Below are 23942 nucleotides of genomic sequence, written 5' to 3'. Positions count from 1 at the left end.
AATTTGGAAAGAGGGATGATTGATTGGTTGTGGGGGATGGACTTGGCAAGAGATGTGAAGTAAAGAAAATACAATGGGCAAAAGAAGTTAGACTCAAAAGACACTCATGATCCTTCACAACATATCCTATGGTGAGAAAAGACAATAGTCAATGGATCCCAATTAGTTTCCCAGCTATGCTTAGCCAGAGCGGACACTTAGATGCTTGACCCCACTGGCTCCCCTCCACAACACTCACTTCTCCGGGGCAACCAAGCATCAATTCCCATGAAAAATCCTCATGGCAAACTTTGTGTCTCTACTAAGGGCCATAAAAATATGTGTAGCTTCGAAGGTTTGAACTAATGCACTAATGACTAGAAGGTTTTTGGCCACTATGCACAAGGTGTTTAGTATGGCTTCCTATTAGGAGCTACCCTTCGCAGTTGTGCAAGCGCAATTGAGGCCTATATCCCAACGAGGCACCAAGAAATTAGTAGTCACGCAAGCATGATTGAGATCTCTAGGATCCTCCCAAGCACCCAATGTGAGAGTGAACTCTCATATAACCCCAACCATTGACCCTTTCATAATCAATGGCCTATTTATTATAGTGAGTTGGGAACCCTAGGTCCAGGTGTACTCACTTGGGTCATTCCCCTCTTACCTTCTCAAAGAGAAAGCTGGGAGGGCAGGCCCGCTAAGGGTAAGCATGCAATCAAACATGAAAAGATTTGAGGGTTGGGATTTCTGATTGTCTATGCAGACAAGAGCATACTCTCCTACCTCTACACTTTCCTGAAAACACAAAAAGCAAGAGTTCTTTTACCCCTAGTTAAAATCTAGGTGCCTAGAATAAAAAGATTAAGAAAAACACAATGTTTGGTCGGATTTTCTTAGGTAACTTGCAAAAAAATGGATTAGTAGTTTGAAAATGAAGTCTTCAACAAGTGTCCTACAAAAGACAAAAGAATGACAAAAATATATATTTTTTTTTTTTGGGAATGAGTAGAAAAACAAGAATAAAAACTTTTCTACTAATGACAAATGTGGATTTGGAGGAAACTTTGATGGGTAAATGGGGTTTGACTAGGTTTTTGCCACTTTCCAAGGGATAGGCAAGCATAAAATGGGGATTTTGGAGGAGAGGTGAAGGAATGGAAAAATTTGTCCTAAAGGGACAAAGAAGCAAAAATTGGAAATAAACAATATGAAAAAATTTGGAGGTGATTTGATAAAATTGGAAGAAGTTATGGCAAACCCTAAAAATAGAGAAATGTGGGATTCTAGGCTTCTAAATGTGGAATTTGGGATAAGGTCCTCAAGGAAGGAAATGTGCAAAATGAAATTGTGAGGGATCTAGTGAAGTTTGGAGGAAAACGGAGTGAAGATGAAGAAGATATGACAAAAAAATAGAATAAATTTTACTCCCTGCGGCCACGCTGATTAGCAGACAGTCGCGCTAATAGATAGATTATTAATATTTAAACAAACAACAAAAAAAGCAAATGCAAATGTGTTGATTAGCAGGTGGTCGTGCTGATGCATGGGCACTCGCATCAACAAATACAGTCGCACCCAAAATTTAAAATTCAAATTTTCAACAAAAATGCTCACGCTAATCTCAGAGTTGTCACGCTGAAGCGACAACAGAAAAGAAATGGAAATGAGAAGATAGAAGAATGAAGAAGAGGAAGAATGAGGAGGAGATAGAAGAATTTTTGCGACACTCATGCTAGAGTTGAGGCAGTCACGTTGAAGCATAGTGAGGCACCCAATTTTTTTGAAATTTCCTGCATTCACGTTGAAGCCAAGACGGTCGCGTTGATTAGCAGGCGGTCGCGCTAATCCAGAAATGGTCGCGCTGATGAACATGCGCTCACGCTGAAGCATGAACCTGCGAAAAACCTTCACAAAAACTCAATTTTTTTTGTTAAATTTGGGACGTGGGTCCCATCGGGCATGCCAGAATGAAGAGGGGAAAATGGATTAGAAGGTAAAATGATAAAAAACACAATGAAATAAGCATAAAAACACTAAAACATCAAGAGACCATTTTTACCTTGCTATTTTACCTTCTCCTTCGGATTGAGCTTGATGAAGTGGATGATGAGGATGGACCCTTGATGCTCCACTTGATGTGTTGCTTGTTTGATTTGGATGTGGATTGATCTCCTTTGTGCTCAACAAGATAGATTGGTGGATTTGATAGGATTATTGGATGGATTTTGGATGGATTTGAATTGAAAGATTGAAGAAAGAAGAGAGGAGAAAAGAGAAGCATGACAATGCATGACAAGTGGATGATTTGTGAGGAGAATAGGCTCCAATTTATAGATTGGAGAAGGCCAATGGAGGGCCAAGATTGATTTGATTATGAAGGGTTGAGATTGATTTTAGATAGAAGGCATAAATCAAGGGTGCCTTGGGAAAATAAACAAGAATATAAAATTCCTTTGGAAAAAAGGGGGGAGAAATTTGAATTTCAAACTTGAGGAATTAAAAATTCCAAAATAAGGATGCATTAAGGGATTCAAAGAAATTTGAATTTCTTTGAGAGACTCAATGTTGATGTGACATGAGTGGGAATTAAAAATTGGAGAATAATGATAAGCATGATTATGAGATTTTCTAGAAGGATTAATTAGGTTGAGTGGGATTAGGAACAGTGATTTGTAGGAATCACATGACTAGGTTAATTAATTAAAATTAATTAACTGAGTGGGTTTAGAGGAAATGATTATTGGAGGGGACTTTAGAATAATAAGGAAATAATTAATTTATTTGATAAATTAATTATTGGACAATAGTGACAAGATTAATTAAATTAGATTTAATTGATTATGAAAGGAATAAGGATAACACAATTAAATTAATTAATTATGTTGATAGGCTTAAATTAATTAAATATTATTTTAATTAATTTTAGGTGTCTACAGGTGGTTAGAGGTAGTTGGGTGGTTATGGTTTGGTCTTGAAGGCCACAAGTGATATAAAAGGTTGTAAGACAATAACATTGAGCGATATGGTGAGTGTTTGGTCGAAAACCATCATTTGGAGCAATAAAACCATATTTTCATGTGCATTTTCTGAGTTTTGAATGTGGACAGTCAGATCTTTTGTTAATTTTGATGCATTTGATGTTTGTATTTTGAAATATTCTTGTTTGGGAATGATAGAGGAATGATTTAACCTTGTTGTTGAAGTGGTGGCATTCATTTTCATTGTGTTTTATCAAAGTTCTTGGCATTTTAGTGAAAACTATCATAACCCTGAACTAGGGTATCCCGAGACCTCATAAATGTGATATCTTTTATTTTATTTCTTAATCAATCCTCATTTTGGGAAGGGATGAGGGAAAGGATGTATTCTACCTATCCAAGGTGTGTGCAGGGTTCCATGAAGGAGTTGCCACATGCATGCAAGAGGTTTTTATGACTGTTGCATTCATAGTGTGACAGAATGACAGTCACACAAAATTGTAGCCTGTTGTAGGGGCCATATCTCGGAGTTGAACCATTGGAGGTGGCTAAATTTTGGATATGTTATTCCAAATCCAGTTCTTCAGAATATCACCAAAGTGATTGAGGAGTTTTGAATAGATACAAAATTTATATACCTTCGTGTATAGGTATATCTAAGAGGATAGCAAGAAGGTAAGTTTGGTCTAATCTCGGGCATGAATGTGATATAGTATAATCTAAGTATTGCTAATGTATCTCTATCTGTGCTCCTGAGTCTATGTCGTAACATGAAGCAGTCCGGTCAGTTCTCCTGCGTGATCAATGGATATTGTCGACTCTACATCGCAATTGGGGCACATTTTGTCAATTTTAGGGTTTCCCCCTATGGGCTGCATTTCCTTGTTTCATCCACAAATCAAGGTGTTTTTAAGCTATTCTAACCTATCCTACCCTTCTCCCCCTTTTCGGGATCATTCGCATGTTGTTTTGGATCAAATTAGGGTTGCTAGTGCACAACCGCGCCTGTGTGCTAGGTCCTGCACCTGTGTTGCATCAACTTGTGCCTATGTACCCTACACAAGTGCAGGATACCCTACACAAGCGTAGGATGTGCTCATATAGGCGCAGAAGTCACTTTCTTCATTCCCTGTGGGCCCCGCAATGTCCCGCAAGAGATCAAAATTCATGAAATTGACAATATGGGTTTTTAAGATACATACCGCTACTCCTGCATCGTCCGGTCGTCTGTAGGTGGGTACACATTCCTTGAGGTGATCTACCATTGGAATGTTGGCCATCTCTCTGCAAGTGTCCTTTTCCAAAGCAACAAATCCTCCTCTTTGGCTAGTGCAAATGAGCTCTTTTCACTCTCTTTGTCTCATTTATAGATCTTTGTCAGTGCATAAATGGACGTGCACTCTCTCCATCTTATGTTGGTCATAGTCTTTTGCACCTTCAATTTCTTTTCCTTTGTGTATCCAATCCCCGATTGTCAGTTTGTTTGCTCCTATCATTTTCTATCATTCTTATCGATCAATTGGCCTCTTTTCTGGATGTTTCCGGCCAATTCCTCGAGGGGGCATGCATATGTCATTGTCATTATCTGGGGCATTTTCATTACCATTCTTTGAAACAACGCTTAAAATCGCATTGTCTCAAAGAGGGGCAAAATGTAGACATCTAAAAATGGTCAACGCTTGCGGAGTCATACTTTAACATTTGTGCATTGCCTTATTTTAGGGCTTTTGCGTCGCATTAATATTTCTCCTATGTTGCGCACTTGGTCTTCATCATTTGCGAGCATCGAGTCCTTCTTCTACATTCTTCATTTGTCTCACTTTCGAATTTGGTCTTGTCGATAATAATCTTCAGTCATGATTTTGGTCAATCTTATCCTGTCGTATCAATGTGTGTGTTCATTTGTCATCATTTTGGACATCGTCAATCTTAATCGATGATAGAATTAGGGTTTTATCCTTTTCAATCTTGTCATCTTGCGATCAATTTCTCATTGATCGTTGTTCTTTTTGTCATTTTGCAATTGATCTTGTCATTGATCATGGTCATTTTCAATCTTGTCATTTTGCGATCAATTTGTCATCGATCATTGTCATTTTTGTCATTTTGTGATCGATTTGACATCGATCGTCGTCCTTCTCAATCATGTCAATTAGGATCAATTAGTTATTGTTCCTCATCAATTGGCGCATTTATCAATCAAATCATTTATCAGCATTGGTCCTTTGTTAGTCAGAATCATGATCAAATCAAATCGATATCAATTATCTTTTGTCAAGACCTAATTGTCGTCCTTGCATTTCTAATTCATCTTCTAAGGTTTTATGATTTCTTCATTTAATCTTGTTTGTCATTTCTCCCTCTAGGTTAAATAATTTATTTATTTATCCTAAGTCTTCCTGTCACAATCAAATATTGATTTAATTGGCTAACTAATTCCTCCTCTTTTTGTGAATTAATTAATGAATGAAAAATTATTAATTAATTTACCTAATTTTCGAATTTACTAATTTCTCCTAATTCCTAATTTCCTAATTTTCATCAATTTTCTAATTCCTAATTTTCTAATTTTCATCAATTTTCTCCTATATTTCTCCTAATTTCCTGGGAATGACATAGAAAATTTGTCATAATTTGTCATATTTGTCAATCAATCAATTTTGACATAGCAATTTGTCATAATTATCAATCAATCAATTTCGCATAGAAAGTGTCAATTTGTCATAATTTGTTATATTTGTCATTCTTGATTTGAAATTTCCTTTCAAATCTCTTCATGCTAATCTGGTCTTTTCTCCAATTTATCTATAAATTGGATGAATTTCTTCAATCCCAATTAATCACTTTTTCGAATCGATCCCCGAATCAATCACGCTTCTAGTATTCTTGCGCTACCGTCTTGTCAATTTTGCTTTCACATTATGCTTATGCACTTGAAGGTGAGATCCACAAAACAAAGCAATTTGAAGGAGAAAGAAGGACAATGGAGAATCATGGAGGAGACATTCATGTTTGCGGTTGTTTGCATTTGAATTGAATGTTTTATTTCCCTTTCTCTATTGAATGTTTTTAGGATTGTTGTCATTGCATTCTGGTTTTGTGATTGAGCTAGTCTAATTTGTCTATTGCTTTGATGATTTCCAAATTCCTATCTACAGTTTCCACTTACAAATATTGGTGTTATGTGTTTCAGATGTTATTATCTTTCTATTTCATGTACTAATATTTACCAGTACTGCAATTATCTGATAAACTGTCTACCGGTATAACAGACTGGTTTACTAGTATTATGCATTAAGTTGGTTAAGTTGTTTTTGGTTTGAATTTATTAGACAACTGATTCACCCCCCCCCTCTCAATTGCCTCTGGGACTTAACGGTTGCATGCATAACAAGTTACATTATTCCTTTGAATAGCCTTTCCATATCCTTGACCGGTTTGAGATCTACATTGGTTGGATAAATGCCCAAATCTTCCACAAACATAGCATTTAACATTCATTCTACAATTTTTTGAATTATGACCAATTTTGTTGCATTTGGAACATTGACTGGTGGGTGATTTTATATTCTGATTATTTCTAAATCTACACTGATTTGTTCTGTGACCATATTTGTTGAAGATAAAACATTTCCCATTAAATTTATAAGCATTAGGTTTTCTTACCGATTTGTTCTGATCTTGATTATTTGCAGTATCAGAACTTTCTCCATGTTCAAATCCAAGTCCATTTGTATCTATATTAGGTTTCTGTCTTTTAAGCATGTCATCAAGTTCTTCTAGACTTTTCTTGAATTTATCTTTATGTTTATTTGCAATAACCAACTCATTTTCCAGAATTCCAACTTGTCTCACAAGCTCATCTTTATCATGTTGCATGTGAATCAGATTTGTCTTTAACGTATCATTTTCATGACCAAGTCTTAGATTTTCTTTTCCAACATCATTAAGTCTCCTAGTCAAGTCTTCTTCATTCTTCTTCCTGTCTTCAATATCCTTACATAACCTCATAGTCATATCTTGCATTTCATTCTTCATATTACTGTTTTCTTGTCTCAACTTATTTGCAATGTCTCTAAGAGTTTCCTTTTCATCATCATCATTCTGCATCTTCTCATGAAGTTCCTTTCTCTTATTTCATGCTATAACCATATTTTCTTGAAGTCCTTTAATGAATTCCTTAGCAATCCTTAGATCATCTTCAAGTTTGATATTCTTCAATTTTTTTGCACCAAAATCTTCAAGAGCTCCTTCCAACTATTTTCTTAAGTTCTCGATTTGTACCAGTGTCAGAATATCCCTCAAGTTGTTAGGCTTTTGCAAATAGAGGACCACGCTCCAATACCTATTATTAGATTCAATGACAATCCCAAAGACACTGAGAGGGGGGGTGAATCAGTGTCTAACCGGTTTACAAAATATTTAAACTTATTTATAACTTACAACCTAAAACAGTGTACCGGTAAATAAGAATTATTGCAGTAAACATAAATAATAGAGAAAGCATAGAAACACACCATAACAAAAGATATTTAATGAGAAAACCCGGTGTGGGAAAAACCTCGATAGGATTTGTGACCTACAATATTTACTCATTGACCAATGAATAAATACTACTTACAATAAGGGGTCTACACATGCAGGGAGGCCAACACCCTAGAGCTCACTGCTCAATGAAGAGTCACACTGACTATAAAAATGGATTATTAAATCCAATACAATGTACTACTCAAAACAACATCTCTAATGCCAGGTTCAGTACCGGTGTAAGCTCAGATAGATACCTTATCCAAAAACCTTCGCTACCACTAAATGATTATTTTCTACCATACATATCATCTCTTCTTCTACCAAAATGACCTATAATATCTCATATATATATGAGTCTTTTACAATATACTTTGTCAGCTTACAAAAGATAGTTATATTACAAGTTCATCCTATGTCAGCTAGATTGTCAGTATTCTTTGTTGCCGATGTAATTTGAATGTCGATATAAGTGCCTGTCAGTGCTGGTGTCTGCCGGTGTATGAAGTTTGTGATGTCGGGCATGTCGAAACCAATTGATGGTGAGTTTCTAGTTGGTTACCATCAATGACAACATCAACTATTCTCATAAGAGTGTAGAATGCCAATAGAGGAAAGAGTTAAGAAATCATTTAAGCCTAACCAGAACAAATATATATTCAAGAAAAGTAAACAATGCTACATAGTGGATGAGGAAGGAGTAACTGATGACTCTAGAGATGAATCAACAGAAGACCCTACTAGTGGATCTGACAATTGAAAGGAATGGGTGTTCTATGCTTTAAAGGAGGATGAACCGGAACCGGCTATCAAAAATGAAGAAAAGGCCTTGGCAGCAAAAGTTGAAGATAAGGATGAATGGGTAATTTATAGTGGATGCTCACATCATATGACTATAGATAAAAGGAAATTTATGTCCGTACAAGAATACAATAATGGTCAAGTTAGATTTGGAGATGACAAAGCATGTATGATCAGAGGTAGAGGTATTATTTCTTTGGATGGCAAGCATAACACTAATAATGTCTATTATGTAGAAGGTTTAAAGCATAATCTTTTGAGTGTTGGTCAATTGGTGGACAAGGGTTTCCACCTTTAGTTTAAAGATAGAAAATATAAAATCATTAACAAGACTGGTTTGGAGATTGCAACTGGTATTCAGATTGGAGGTAATATCTTTCACTTGAACACTGGTAATAAGACATGTTTGATTGCTCATATTGATGAGAGTTGGTTATGGCATAAGAGGTTGTGTTATGTTAATTTTGATTGTATTGTTAAGATTAGTTCAACTAAGGCAGTTAGAGATATAGCTAAGATTATGAAGCCTCATAATCTGATATGTAAGGAATGTCAATTGGGAAAGCAAGTTAGAACTTATTTTTAGAGCATACATGATAAATCTAATGATGTACTTGATTTGATTCACATAGAGTTGTATGGTCCAAAAAGGACTAGAAGCTTTCAAGGTGATAGGTTTTTCATGTTGATTATTGATGACTATTCTAGGATGATGTGGGTGACTTTTCTTAAGGAGAAGTCTGAAGCTTTTGAGAAATTCAAGATCTTTAGAGAAAAGGTTGAAATAGAAACTGGATTGAAAATCAAATGTCTAAGATCAAACCATGGTGGTGAGTCCACTTCTCATGAATTTAATAGTTATTGCGAGACAAATGGAATCAGGAGACAATTATCTGCACCTAGGACTCCTCGTCAGAATGTAGTGGAAAGAAAGAATAAAACCATTTTGGATGCAGTAAGATCTATGATGATGGAAGCCAATTTGCCTCATATCTACTGGAGAGAAGTAGTAAGTACAACAGTCTACACATTCAACAGAGTTCACATCAAAGGTGAAATCGGTAAGACCCCTTATGAATTATGGTTGGACATACACCTACTGTTAAATATTTAAGAATTTTTGGAAGTAAATGCTATATCAAAAGAGATGATTCAATTGGAAAGTTTGATCCTAGATCTGGTGAAGGGATATTTCTTGTTTATTCAATTCAAAGCAAAGCATATAGATGTTATAACAAAAGATTACAAAAAATTGTGGAGAGTGCTAATGTGAAAGTGGATGAGCAGTACAAAAATCATTCTATATCATGTGACAAGGAACTGATAGTGGAAATGATCATAAATGAACCAACAATTCCTCAACCACTATAGGAAACTAAGACAGTTACACTTGCACAATCAAAAAATTCAACTATGACTGATGATCAGAGTAGTGAACCTGAATTTTAGAAGACACTAAGGTATGTAAGATTAAATCATTCTGAAGATCAAATCATTGGAGATAGGAACAAGGGAGTTATGACAAGAAGAAGATTGGCAAATGAAGAGGTATGCCTTATTTCTCAAGTTGAACCGACATCTATTATTGAAGCTTGTAAGGATGAACATTGGTTAAAGACTATGGAAGATGAATTAGATTAGATAAAGAAGAATGAAACTTGGTCTATAGTTCCCCGACCTAAAAATAAGAATGTTATTGGAACTAAATGGGTTTTTAGGAATAAACTGAATGAGGATAGGTCAACTTGTAAGAAACAAGGCTAGATTGGTTTGTAAAGGATATTCTCAAATGGAAGGAATTGATTATGGCGAGACATTTGCACCTGTAGCTATAATTGAAGTTGTTAGACTATTTCTCACCTATGCAGCTTATAAGAACTATAAGGTTTATCAAATGGAAGTTAAATTTTCATTTTTGAATGGTGAACTTGAAGAGGAAGTATACATTGAGCAACCTGTTGGATTTTCACTTATAGATGATAAAGATATGGTTTGCAGATTGAAGAAAACTTTATATGGATTGAAACAGGCTCCTGGAGCTTGGTATGCAAGGTTGGATAAATATCTTTTGAAGCTTGGTTTTACTAAAGGAAGTGTTGATAGTAACTTATATTATAAGATCATTGATAATGATATTCTGATTATTGAAGTATTTGTTGATATCATTTTTGGAGGAGAAGATAAATTTTGCATGGAATTTTCTAACAATATGAAGAATGAATTTGAAATGTCCATGAATGGTGAGATGAAATTTTTCTTAGGTTTGTAGATTACTCAAACTAACAAAGGCATTTTTATTTGTGAAACTAAGTATCTGAGGGAATTATTGAAGAAATTTGGTATGGATAATTCCAAATAGGTAAGTACTCCTATGGTGACAAGTGAGAAATTATCTATCAAGGATACTTCTACATCGGTCAATCAGACAAGGTATAAGTCTATGATTGGTGGTCTATTATATTTAACTCAAACTAAACTAGATATTATGAATGCAGTAAGTATTGTTTCAAGATATCAAAGTAATCCTAAAGAAAATCATGAATGTGCAGTAAAGAGGATATTCTGATATTTGCAAGGAACAATAGAATATGGTTTATGGTATTCTAAAAATGATGATATCACTTTATGTGCATATACTGACTCAAATTGGGTAGGAGATAATGATGACAAGAAGAGCACATTTGGTGGAGCTTTCTTTCTTGGAAAGAAACTGGTTTCATGAATCAGCAAAAAAAGTCATGCATTTCTTTATCTACTACAGAAGTTGAGTATGTTACAACAACAACTAATTGCACTCAAGTCTTGTGGATGAAGCGAATATTGAAGGATATTAGGGTAAATTATAGTAAATAGGTAGTTATCTATTATGATAACTCTATAGCTATTGACATGTCTAAGAATCTGGTATTTGACTCTAAGACTAATCATATATCAATAAAGTATAACTTTTTGAAGGACAAGGTAGAAGGAAAGGAAGTCAAATTGGTTTATGTGAACACTAAAGAGTAGATTGCAGATATATTCACTAAACTATTGTCTAAGGAATCATTTGAGTATTTAAGAGACAGGTTAGGGGTTTCTACCCCTCTGAAAGAGACTTTATTGATGTAGTTTGTCATCAGTCCAACATGTATTATCAGAGACATTGTTCATTCTAGCACCGATGAGTGGTGCTACTAATCAAGGGGAGTAGTCAACTTTGAGATACAGAGGTTTATATTCCTGCTTTGATATTTTTGTTAGATTTCTGGCATTGATGTCAAAGGGGGAGAGATATTGATGTGAAAAATGAGAAAAGGAGTTCTATACATTAGGGGGAGAGTTATTGATATTCTAGAGATTGTTGGTTGTGTTCCATAGGGGGAGACTTGTTTGGCATTTCTTGGTACTTAAATGTTTTTCACATCTAGTGTTGTCATCAATTCCAAAGGGGGAGATTGATGGCATTATTGGATGAAATGATTATGTATTGCATTAATGTTTTATCATTTATGTCAACACTAGTTCTTATGGTTGGTTACTGGCAGACAGGTTATGGTTATTGGTAGAAGATCTAGTGTTACCGACAGAAGAGACTATCTGTTAGATGCTTTTGACATGTTTGGATCTATGGAATGTGATTGGCTACATGTGGTACATGCTTCCAGAGCATGTCTTGGTTATATGGCATTGACTTGGTAATTGGATGCCATCATACACTCTGGTAAACCCTTAATGGTACTAGTTTAAGGCTTTACCGATAGAGCTCTCACTGAGGAATCTTGACAGGATGCATAATTGGTGTTGGTGCAACTTCTACAAGGATTTTAGCATGTTGAAGATGTTCTTTGATCATGCTTTAATTGCTTGAAGACATTGCTTTGGCGTGGTGGACCCAAAATAGGTCTGGTACCTATCTAGGTTATGGACCAATATCATGTTAATGTGTACTCTACACATTACTGAGATGTTTTGGGATGATTTATGGAATTTTATTGTTGTTAAGCCGACATGGCATATCATTGTAATATGGATTTATGTAATGCTTATTGTAATATCATTTAGGTGGCTGACCTAATTGGTTTAGGCCTTAGGGTTTGTATAAAATGATGTAAGATCACATTGTAGATTATGGTATGGAATGGAATAAGAATTCATGGTCTTGAAATGCAATATCATATGCGAAGGAGACTTGGTCGATCATAGGTAATCGAATTGAGATTAAGGAAGAGGTCGAAGGCCTCTGGTATTAAGCTTAACTAGAACTGTAATTAGGTATGGTAGATGCTATCTCTGGTAGTTCACTCTATTGGATTGTTGTCCATTTATCTTGAGATGGTTGTTTCCTCTTTGTAGTTAGTGAGACTCTTTTGTAATGAGTAGTATGCTCTAGGCAGTGTGCCTTCCTGCATGTGCATGCCCCTCATTATAACACATAGTTTCTACAGAAGTATCATCTGACTGTGGGTAGGCTTCTCACCGTTGGTTTTCCCTTTCCAGGTTTTCCATGTACAAATCATGGTGTTATGTGGTATGGTTTCATTGCATTGATTATCTGTTTAATTGTTAAGTTGTATTGTTTACCGGTATCTATTTTTGCTTTATTGGTACTTAATCTGGTTAATGGTTATCAAGTGGATTAAATGTTATAATCTATTAACAACTGATTCACCCCCCCCTCTTAGTTGTTCACCGGTTATCCTAATACTTTTATCCTCTATGGGTGCCTCCTATACACCGGTGTCACCATTTGGTGCACCAACCTTTGCCTTAGCTGATTTGTCATGTTCCTTATCAGCATCAACCTCTGTTGAATCCAAAAAAAAATTCCCTACAACATCTTGAGTGTTCTCGATCTTATTTACATCATGCACCAGAGGATTCTTTTCCTAAGTGGCCGTATCTTGTAAATCCACTTCCAGAGGGGAGGTCATAGGTAGCTAGTTCTCAGTGAGAAACTTCTTCTAGATTTCAATAGTTTCTCTCCTTATTTCCTCTAATCTTCCCACCATCAGGTTGTTTACTCTTTTTTTTCTTTTAAATTCCTTTTTATTTGCTAGCACTATTAACCTATCAATTTCTTCAATAGTGCTACTGATGCACTAATTGACCAGTTCGCTTTCCTTGATCTATTTGTCCATTTGAATTGCATATTTTCTTCTACCATCAATTAAATTGTACAAATATTTTACAAGATATCTTTCTAATTCAATTAAAGTTTTACTATATATATCCATATGCAATACTACAACTTCTTCAATCCACCTTTTATCAGTGTCATCCAAATTTTCATAATATATAGAGATATTTTTCAAATTTCCATCTTTAATGATTTCATCTATTAACTCTTGAATGGATATGGGAGGAATAATATGATACTTGGTTTTAGCGGTTTCCATCTTACTAGATTTAATCACCTCATCCAAGTCAGATTTGGTTCTCCTTCCTTGCTTAGGCCTATTGGCCAAAATAGGATCAGATTTTCCTTTCTTCTCCTTCTGCCCTTTCTTCTCATCACTGGATTGAGCCTTCCGGATTACTCTTGAAAATTCTCCTTTCTTGGGGGCCTTTTGAATCTCCACATCTGACTCAGTTTCAGATGCCACTAGGTATACTATCACATATTCCCTCTGATATTTTTACTTCAACCTCAGGACACCTTTTCCCTTAGCTGATGAACTGGAGGGTTCTAACTGAGCCTGAGGTGTCTTCATCGAAGCGAGAGAAGACCTTGTCAGTGCCTTAGCTTTGGATAGAGCTGGTGTAGTTTTTGTTTCTTTGTCTTTTCTACTACATCTCTTGCATCTCTGACTTTCTCCCTAGAGTGAGCTTCCTCCACGAGGATTTCCTCCACCACCTTGGCAACTTTCCTTTTCCTTGCTAGTTTAGTGAACTTGATGTGAAGTTCGATGGATTTTTCTTTACAGGTTTCGAACCTTTCTTCCTTTGAGTCTACTGAAACATTCAACAGGTGTTGTGCATAAGCATCTAGAGTTACTGCATCAACATCATAGCCCATAGGCATGATCCATACTGTCTAGGGTTCAACTTCCTCCATGAGACATTCATTCTTATTTACCATGAAACAAATTGTCCCTTCATATTTGTTGACAATCTCCTTAGTGACTCTGACCCTCTGCTTCATCTTATCCTGAAAAGTCTTCAAAAATGCCCACAAAGCATCATTTTGGTTGTCTCTCTTTCCAAGACTATCAAGACCCTACTTGATCCGCTGGGCCACCAGTCTGTCAAATGTCCACTACACTCTACTAGTTTTGGGGATTTGATTAAAAAAGTAAAGTGCCAAACAAATAACCAAGGAACCATATCTAAAAAAATGCTTTTTCTCTTGATTACTTTTCTTCAAATTGATCATTAAATCCTCCAACATGACACTGCACAGATCATAGTGTGCATATTCTTTTACCATCTGGTAAGTTGCATGGATGGTTGTGTCAGATACTGAATTCAGTCAATTAGACTGATATACCTTATATCCAATGACCATTACAAAAAACATAACATCATCATCTTTAATTGTGTTGATCCTTATTGATCTCCCATCAAATTCTACACCGAATAACTTGTTAACCGTAGGGTTTGTAACTTTTCATAGCCCTTCCTTGTCATCGATTTGATTCAAGTATGTAATTTCCATAATTTCCTCTCGAGTGATCTTGTAGGGTTGATCTAGCCATATAAACTCATGATGAATCCTTCTCAGCATGTATCTTACCATTCCTTCTCTTCAAATGACACAAAGTTCATGAACTAGGTGAAACCCTTTCTCTGCAACTACATATATTTTGGCTTAGGGTTATCGATTTCATCCATGATACTATCAGTATATAGATCCAAAATGTCTTTAGTGCCAGTTTCTTTGATTTTACAGTGAATGTGTGCCTGTATATCATCAATGTGTAAGATTTCATGTGGAACAGAAGAGAAAGCTCCAATCGGGTCATCCTCCATGGATTTGTAAGGATGCTTCTTAAATACAAGACGAGTTTTATCTTTGACCTCAACAACTAATGGTGTAGCAATGGAAGAAGAGGATTCCATTTAAAATTTTCAAAAATTCAAACTCAAAAATGCTCTGCAAGAAATATTTTCACTAACTGTCAGATGCCCTAGTTCACTTGCCAGATCATTTCTATCTCTCTGATCGCCTTGTTCTGCAGCTCAAAAAAACTATTTGCAAAGTGAATAATAACTCTCAGATTTTCCCTTTTAACTTTGCAAACCCTAATTTCATTTTGGAATAAATGCACCTCAGATATCCAACTGGATGTCCTTCTTAGCTACTAGATGCCGAAATCAACCATCTAAATCACGGATATCTAAAGTCCAATTTTTGCCATCTGTAATCCATCGACTATAGATCTCATCAAGAGGTACTGCAATATTTTAATGCGTTTTCCTCCCCATAAGGCTAAAAGCCCTAGTTACCAAATGAGGATTCTGTACTGGATTTAGGTACAAATCCACTAGGTTCATCTTTCTTTACCCACATCTTCTTATGTTGATCTCTGATCTCATCAACTTTTGCCTTTCCCTTTTCATCTGATCTGTTCTTATCTACCGAAACATTGTTCTTTCTTCTGTAGTACTTTGCAATGTGACAAGTTTTGTTGCATGCTCAATAAACAACATTATTCTACATAGGTCTAAATTTCATCTTATTTGGTCTTGTTCTGTACTGATTAGAAACATGTCCAAACATTCCACAAGCATAGCATCTCATGTTTTGAAAATTGTTCATTATTGCTCTGCACATATTTGACTTATGACCAAATTTTTTGCATATGAAACACTGACCGGTAAAGGTAGGAACATTATTCATGTTGTTCATTCCATCATTCATCCTACTTTTGCACTGACTTTCCATATGACCAATTTTATTTCAAGTAAAACATTTACCATTAAATTTATGAGCATTCGGTTGTCTTACCAAAGGATTCTTTCTCTTCTTCTGATTATTTTTTGCATTGCCTTGTCCAGATCCGAAGGATTCACCTTTCTCAAATCCAAGTCCTCACATGTCCTTTCCATGTCTATGACTATCCAGCATCTCATCAAGACTTGCTAAGATAGATTTGAATTTGTCTTTGTATTCATTAGTAGTAGCAAGTTCATCCCTTAAGGTATAAATTTGTCTCTCAATTTCTTGATCATTATTCCTTGACTATGTCAACTCAGGCTTCAATTGATCATTCTCATAGGTAAGCCTGAAGAATTTGTCAACTCTTTCCTTTAATGATTGTGCTAGATTTTATTCATTCTTCTTCAGGTCCTCAATCTCGTTAGTCAACCTCAACATAATGGATTGCATCTCATTCTTCAAAGCAACATACTCTCTTTCAATCTTGTTAACTTCATCAGCTTTATCCTAGTATTCTATAGTCTAATCTTATTTTTGTAGAACACAAGATATCACTGAGGGAGGGGGGATGAATCAGTGATTATAAACAATTTCAAACAATGTGTTAAATCAATAGGATAATGAAAGCACTAATAATAAACCACACACAAGAGAACATCACATAACACTAGATATACGAGGAAAACCCAATGTGGGAAAAACCTTGGTGAGAAATGTTGTTGGAGATCTATTTCTCCAATCTAGCCTCACAATGAAATAATAGTTCTATAATGTTTAGGGAACCAACCCAAGGAGCACCAACCCCTAGAAATTTATGGGCACCTACCCAAAGGAGTACCAACCCCTAATCTATTCTGAGCACCAACTCAAGGAGCACCAACCCCTGCATCGAGCACCCACTTAGTGAAATAGAATGAGATATAAAATCAATATAATAATAAACACTTGGTTACAAATGATTTTTGTAACATCTAGAAACTATTCACTATGTCGATTGAACTCTTTTCTATTACATTGCTTCTCTTTTCTACCGGTCCTCTGTTCTTACTGTCTAAACCCTCTACATCTTAATTTTTGCCTTTTTGGATCTTCTCAGAAACTCACTCTGCTCTCCTTCACTATCTGTTGCTATCTTATCGATTTAGACATTGTTGGTTTAATAGACTATTATCCTCTGTAATAGTTTACCAGTTACCTTAACCCTTGCGGGTAACACTTATCTTATCGATTCTTCTCCAACACTCAGTCATTTTAATAACTTTTCTATCACACTCAGACTAATCAACACTCGCCTTGTAGAGATTTACTTTATCATAAATCTCTCATCAAGCATCACACACTTAGATCTACGATTTGCACATTTATACTCTTGTTTTCTCGCCAAAACTAAAACTAAAACATCACACACTTAAGGTTTTCTTGATCGACCTCGATCTGTATCAAATAAAATCTCATCTTCTTGAATCGACAACCTACAATAGTTCATCAAAAAGCTCTGTCCTCTTTTTATTCTTCCTATGAACATTTACTATATTTAGCAAACTGGACTCTGCTCATTAGTCTTGATTTTGTCGATTACAATAAATGATCTAGCAGTTTCCTTCTTCAGATCAGCAAGATGATTAGATATCCTTCTTCAAACATAATGTCAAAGAATTAAATCTCTGCCCTTTGATGTGCTTTGAGCTACAATCCTCTATAACTGATCCATGTTTTTTGCAGTCGACATTAAATACCGACCTAGTAGGTAACTACCTCATCGACGCACCATTCACCTACCACTCCATGTTCACCACTTGGAGTCCATGTGACATCTCTGTCAGTACCTAACTCACTTGATTGAGTCGGTTCAAACTCAGTTACCGACTAGACTTGCTACTGGTATACACTAACCGGCTAACCTTCATATTGTACACTTCTTTGTTTTGTTGGTTAGGTCATGTTATATTGGATCGCACTTGCTTACTGGGTTTTCTTGCTTACCGATTGACATACTTACTAGTTGGCATCAACATGCCAATAATCTCCAATGTTGGTAACAACATCTTGCATACCGATTGACATACTTATCAGTTGACATCAATGATAATACAATGCCAACAATCTCACCCTTTGGCATTGATGTCAACACACTCTACATTTTCTCAACTAGTTCATTTCTCCCCCAACATGGGCTCATAAAATTTGGGTTTTTTCTCCCCCTTTGACAATAATGACAAAGGGCCAGGATAGTTTTTAGAGTTCTCACCCTTTGTAGGTAATTTATGAACTACTATACAAATTGAATAGACACTGAAAACAACCACAAACACAGACTACTTTTCCCTTTCACCCTGCGGTTTAATTTGTGATTTTTATTAAGTACAAATTGAATAGACACTGAAAACAACCACAAACACAGACTGATGAATGTATTCTCCCCTATTGAAGTTACTCTCTTGGTCAATTTGATGGCAAATTTGGTAGATAAACAAATTGAACAGAAAACTTCCCAAAGCTTGAAACTAGTCGGTACTGCCATACAAACATCTGATCTCCCCCTGTGTCCAACATATGGTCCAAGAGTAAAAAATTTATGGCTATGAACTCCCCCTGAACCACAGATCTCCATACACATTTAAGTGCATAAAGATGGTGAGAAAACTCCTAACTTATGTCTTAGATATTCAAATGTGTTTACTGATAGAGTTTTTATGAAGATATTAGCAATTTGTTCACTTGTAGGAACATATTCTACCTTCACTTCTTGCTCTGCAACCTTCTCTCTAAAAAAGTGGTGTTTGATGGAAATGTGCTTTGTCCTTGAGTGCATTACCATATTCTTTGAAATGTTGATTGCACTTGAGTTATCACACAAGACTGAAATAGAGTCAGATATTTCTATCTGAATATCCTTGAGAGTCTTCTTCATCCATAACACCTAAGAACAACATGTAGCAGCAACAATATATTCTGCCTCAGCAGTAGATAAGGAGACTCAATCCTACTTCTTGATGTGCCATGAAACTAACCGGTCACCTAAAAAGAATGCACTACTGCTTGTGATTTTCTAGTAATCAATGTAGCCTACCCAATCAACATCAGTGTAGGATTTAAAGTGAAATCTCCTTGCTTTGGATACAATAAGTTATAATTAAGTGTTCCTTGTAGGTACTTGAAGATTCTTCTAACAACATTCTCATGTGATTGTTTAGGTGCAACTTGAAATCTTTCCACAAAACATACTAACTGCACTATATCTAGTCTTGAGGTGGCAAGGTATAATAGACTACCAATCATGGATCTATACAGGGTCTGATCCACTTCCGATGACTCATCAACCTTTCTCAACTTGCATCTGGTCACCATGGGGTTACTTACTGGTTTTTTGTCTTCAATCTAAAACTTCTTCAACATATCTCTGACATACTTGGTTTGAGAGATAAATATTCCTTTATCTTGCTGTGAAATGTACAAACCAAGAAAATATGATATCTCTCCAAGCATTAAAATATCAAACTCTGACTGCATCTGATTAGCAAACTCTTTACACAAGATATCCTTTGTTGCCTCCAAATATTATATCATCCACATATACAACAACAATTATCAAGTGATTTCCATCTGCTTTGATGTACAAATTACTATCTGCACTTCCCTTTCTGAAACCTCACTCCTTAAGATACTTATGCAACCTTGAATACCATGCTCTTGGAGCCATCTTTAAACCATACAATTCTTTCTTCAATTGGCATACAAAAGTTTCATCATCATGCAGCAAAAAACCTTCTGGTTGTTCTATGTAGACTTCATATTCCAAATTACCATTCAAGAAGGTAGACTTGATGTCTGTTTGATATATCTTGTATCCTTTGAAAATAGAGAATTCTAAGAACATTCTAATAGCCTCAATTCTTGCAACTGGTGCAAATGTTTCTTCAAAATCAATTCCTTCTACTTGAGAAAACCCTTTTCACACTAACCTTGCTTTATGCCTAACAATATTACTTTCTTCATTCATCTTGTTTCGATAGACCCATTTAGTACCAATGACATTTTTATTTTTTGGTCTAGGAACTAATTCCCAAGTCTTGTTCTTTTCAATCTGTTGCATCTCTTCTTCCATAGCATCCATCCACTTATCACTTTTGTTGGCCTCATTGAATGTTTCGGGCTCCATTTTAGTCACGAGGCAGAGATTCACTTGTTCATTATTTTGGGCAAGTCTTCTTCTTATCGGTACACCATCATTTTTAATACCCATAATCTGCTCTTCCAAATGATTTTTCTACACATGTCTATTAGGGGTCTTGTTGGGTGCTTCTCCCAGTTCATTTTCTAACTAAACTTCATCTTCATCACATGAATCATCATACCGGTTTACTTGTTCTTATTTTCCTTTATGCAAATCTTCATCAACTCTTACATGCACACTTTCAATGACTCTTCTCAATCTTTTATTGTAGCATTTGTAGGCTTTGTTATGAGTAGAGTAACCCAATAAAATACCTTCATCACTCTTAGAATCAAAACCACCTAAACTATCTTCATCTCTCTTGATGAAGCATTTACTTCCAAAAACTTTGAAATATTTAACTGATGGCTTCCAGTCACACCACAGTTTATAAGGTGTCATTCTTCTATTTGATCTTAGATGAACCTGATTCAATGTATATATAGTAGCATGTACTACTTATTTCCACTACATATCTAGTATGTTTGCCTCATTAAACATAGTTCTTGCCATATCCTTGACAGTCCATTTTTTCCTTTGTACAACACCATTTTGTTGTGGTGTTCTTGGGGCTTAATACTATCTTTTGATTCCATGTCTCTCACAGTAGTCTACAAACTCATTTGATGTGAACTCACCACCCTGGTCTGATCTTAGACACTTCATCTTGCATCCACTTTCTCTCTCAACCATATTCTGAAAGATCTTGAACCTCTCATATGCTTGTGATTTGTCATGTACAAAAGTGACCCATGTCATTCTTGAGAAATCATCAATGAACATCATGAAGTATCTCTGACCGGCTAAAGCTCTTGTCCTAGTTGGACCACATAGATCTGTATGAACTAGTTCTAAGGGCCTTGAGGTATTATGTTCTTTGGTTTTGAAGGTTACCTTAGTCTGCTTACCTCTTAGACATTCATCACAAAAGGTGCTTCCGGTTTGATGATCGGTGGTATATGTCTCACATAGCCTTTCTTTCTCACCTTAACCAGATTATCAAAGTTTGTATGGCCTAATATTCTGTGCCCTAGCCAGCTCTCATCTACTTGTCCCATGAAGCATTGGGACTCAAAGCATTCTTTCAGATTATACACATTTCCATTTATCCTTTTTCCTTCTGCAACAATCTGTCTAGTACTATCCTTCCTTATCGGGCAACCAATAGAGTTAAATATGAATTTGTATCCTTTATCACATATTTGAATCACACAACAAATTATGCTTTAGTCCTTCCACATAGTATACATCATTTCCTTTTAATTTTTCATCTATGTTCAGAGCACCTTTGCCTTTTATCTTGATGGAAGAGTTATCTCTGAACCTGACCAAACCTCCATTCCAATCAACAAACTTGATGAACTTCTTTTTGTCTACATTCATGTGATTGGAACATCCATTGTCTACTACCCATAAATTTCTTCTTTCTGCATGCAGGGTAGTCTAGACAATTAGACTTGATTTAGCCTTGTTCTTATCCTTCTCAACCCAAACCGGGCTGTCTTCCTTCTTGTCAGTTGCAATTTTCTGCTCCAGACTGGCTTCTGGTCTCTGATTTGGTACTGACTTCTTTTGCTTAGATTTTCTGAGTTTTCAATGCTTTGCAATGTGGCCAACATTTTGACAATGATAGCATTTCTTATTGACATTGAAAGATGAACTTGAAAAACTATTGTAAGCTTTCGACTGACTTCTCCTACAATCATAACTCTTATGACCAAACTTATTACATTGATAATGTTGACATATGCACACTCCAATGAGATATTGTATGTGATTGAAGGTTTTGTCATTGTGTAGCATCGTAAATTGTACGCACTTGCTAGGGTGGTACAATTTCACACCTAGTTTAGCACCCGCCTTGGCGCATTTTGCATTTTGCATTGCATTTCCCCTTTAGCACTTAATTAATCAAATTAATTAGGTCTAAGGTTCTATTTTATCATCTCCCATATCATAAAGTTGGGCCCTTTTCTTTAAAGTGTGCCCTTTTCATTTTATTCCTCCTATACATCATTTAATCAAAAACCCTAATTAGGTCCTATTTTGAACTTGGGGGCTTGATTTCGGGGGTCAAAACATCTTGAAATCACCTGTAACTTCGGGATTCTCTCTAAAATCATCATATCCGACAGCCCTGAAAATTTGGTGAAAAGTTGTCGAGACCATGGCGCCCGGAGTGCAACATGGTCCCGGACATTTTTCCCGAAATTTTAGGAGCGTGATCCAATCATAAAATATAGCTTAACCCCAAGAAATTGGCAGGATATTCAATCTCTAGGTCGGCCAAAAGTCGAAATTAAGACCTAGGGTTTCATACATAAGAGCTCTCTTTCTTCATTTGAAAGGATCCGATTTTTGGCTTTCAAGGACCTTCTATGCAGTGAAAGAGTAGATCTTTGAAGACTTCAACAACATTCAACATCCTTCTATCAAGCATTTATCAATTTCATTCATCCATTTAGGGCTTAGAAGACATTGAAGAACAATAGGAGATTACCGACTGAAGATTGGCTTGTACTCCTCCCTTGAGGGTTGGGTATGATTTCATGTTGTTTTCATGTCTTTGCATAAGCTTCAATATATACTTTATTCATGCTTTAGATCACTTTGCATCTTGATTTAGAGCATTTACATTATCATTTACAAGCAATTAGGGTTTACTTTCTAGGTTGCTCTAGTTTGCTTTCTTGCATTTAAGGACCTTGCACACACACTAGGTCTGCACACACAATACATTTTACAATACAACTTGGCTATTCGTGGAGGTGGAAATCACCGAAGCGGGGGTTTGACTAAGGCAAAACCCTATATAGCCGCCCAAACACCTTTTCAGATATAAGTGCAGGTTTCAGAATTCGAACGACGCCGTAAGTTACAGATCCAGGAGAAGCAGACTGAGACCGACCTTCCCACCAAATTTCAGAGCAAAAGACCAGGACAGGGGCGTGGGGTGCCCTGGTCCTGCCAGGACAGGGGCGCTGGGTGCCCTGGTCCTCCTGACAGACAACATTTTCAGAGTGCAAAACAGCAGTTTCTGGAGCAGTTTCAGGGGCAGAATCAGGACAGTGGCGCTCGTGCCCCCATCCCGAACATTTTCATTCAGATTTTGACTTCGGGTATGCATTTACATTCTTGTCTTGTCCTTGTGTTTACAGCTTTCCATCATTTAAGTTCAATTCTTTAATCTTGTTATTAGTTCATACTTGCACTTTGGGGTTAGGGATTGAACTTGCATCATTTCATATTTCAATTACAACAAAGGAATAGAAATCCAAATAGGTATCCCATGGCTCTCTCTTCCACAAGAAGAAGTAGCCAATTGTGTGATACCTCTAGGCTCTTTCGTATTCCACAAGTGTGTGGTTGAAAGTGAGATTAGGGCATGTTTGCTTAGTGTCACTTTTTCTCCCACACATTTTGGTGAACCCGACGTGAATCTATCATTGCTTCCTCTTGCATTGCATTTGTTAGATCTAGATCTAGATTTAGTGTGTTTACATTTCATTTTCATTAAAAAAAAAAAAAAAAGTGTGTTTCTTTGCATTGTGTGTTTAAATTTTATGCAATTTCAAAATGT

This window comes from Cryptomeria japonica, chromosome 10 (genome assembly GCF_030272615.1).
Source record: "Cryptomeria japonica chromosome 10, Sugi_1.0, whole genome shotgun sequence".
In the NCBI taxonomy this organism is placed as follows: domain Eukaryota; kingdom Viridiplantae; phylum Streptophyta; class Pinopsida; order Cupressales; family Cupressaceae; genus Cryptomeria; species Cryptomeria japonica.
The sequence above is the reverse complement of the archived record's forward strand: the minus strand, read 5'-3'. Positions refer to the sequence as shown.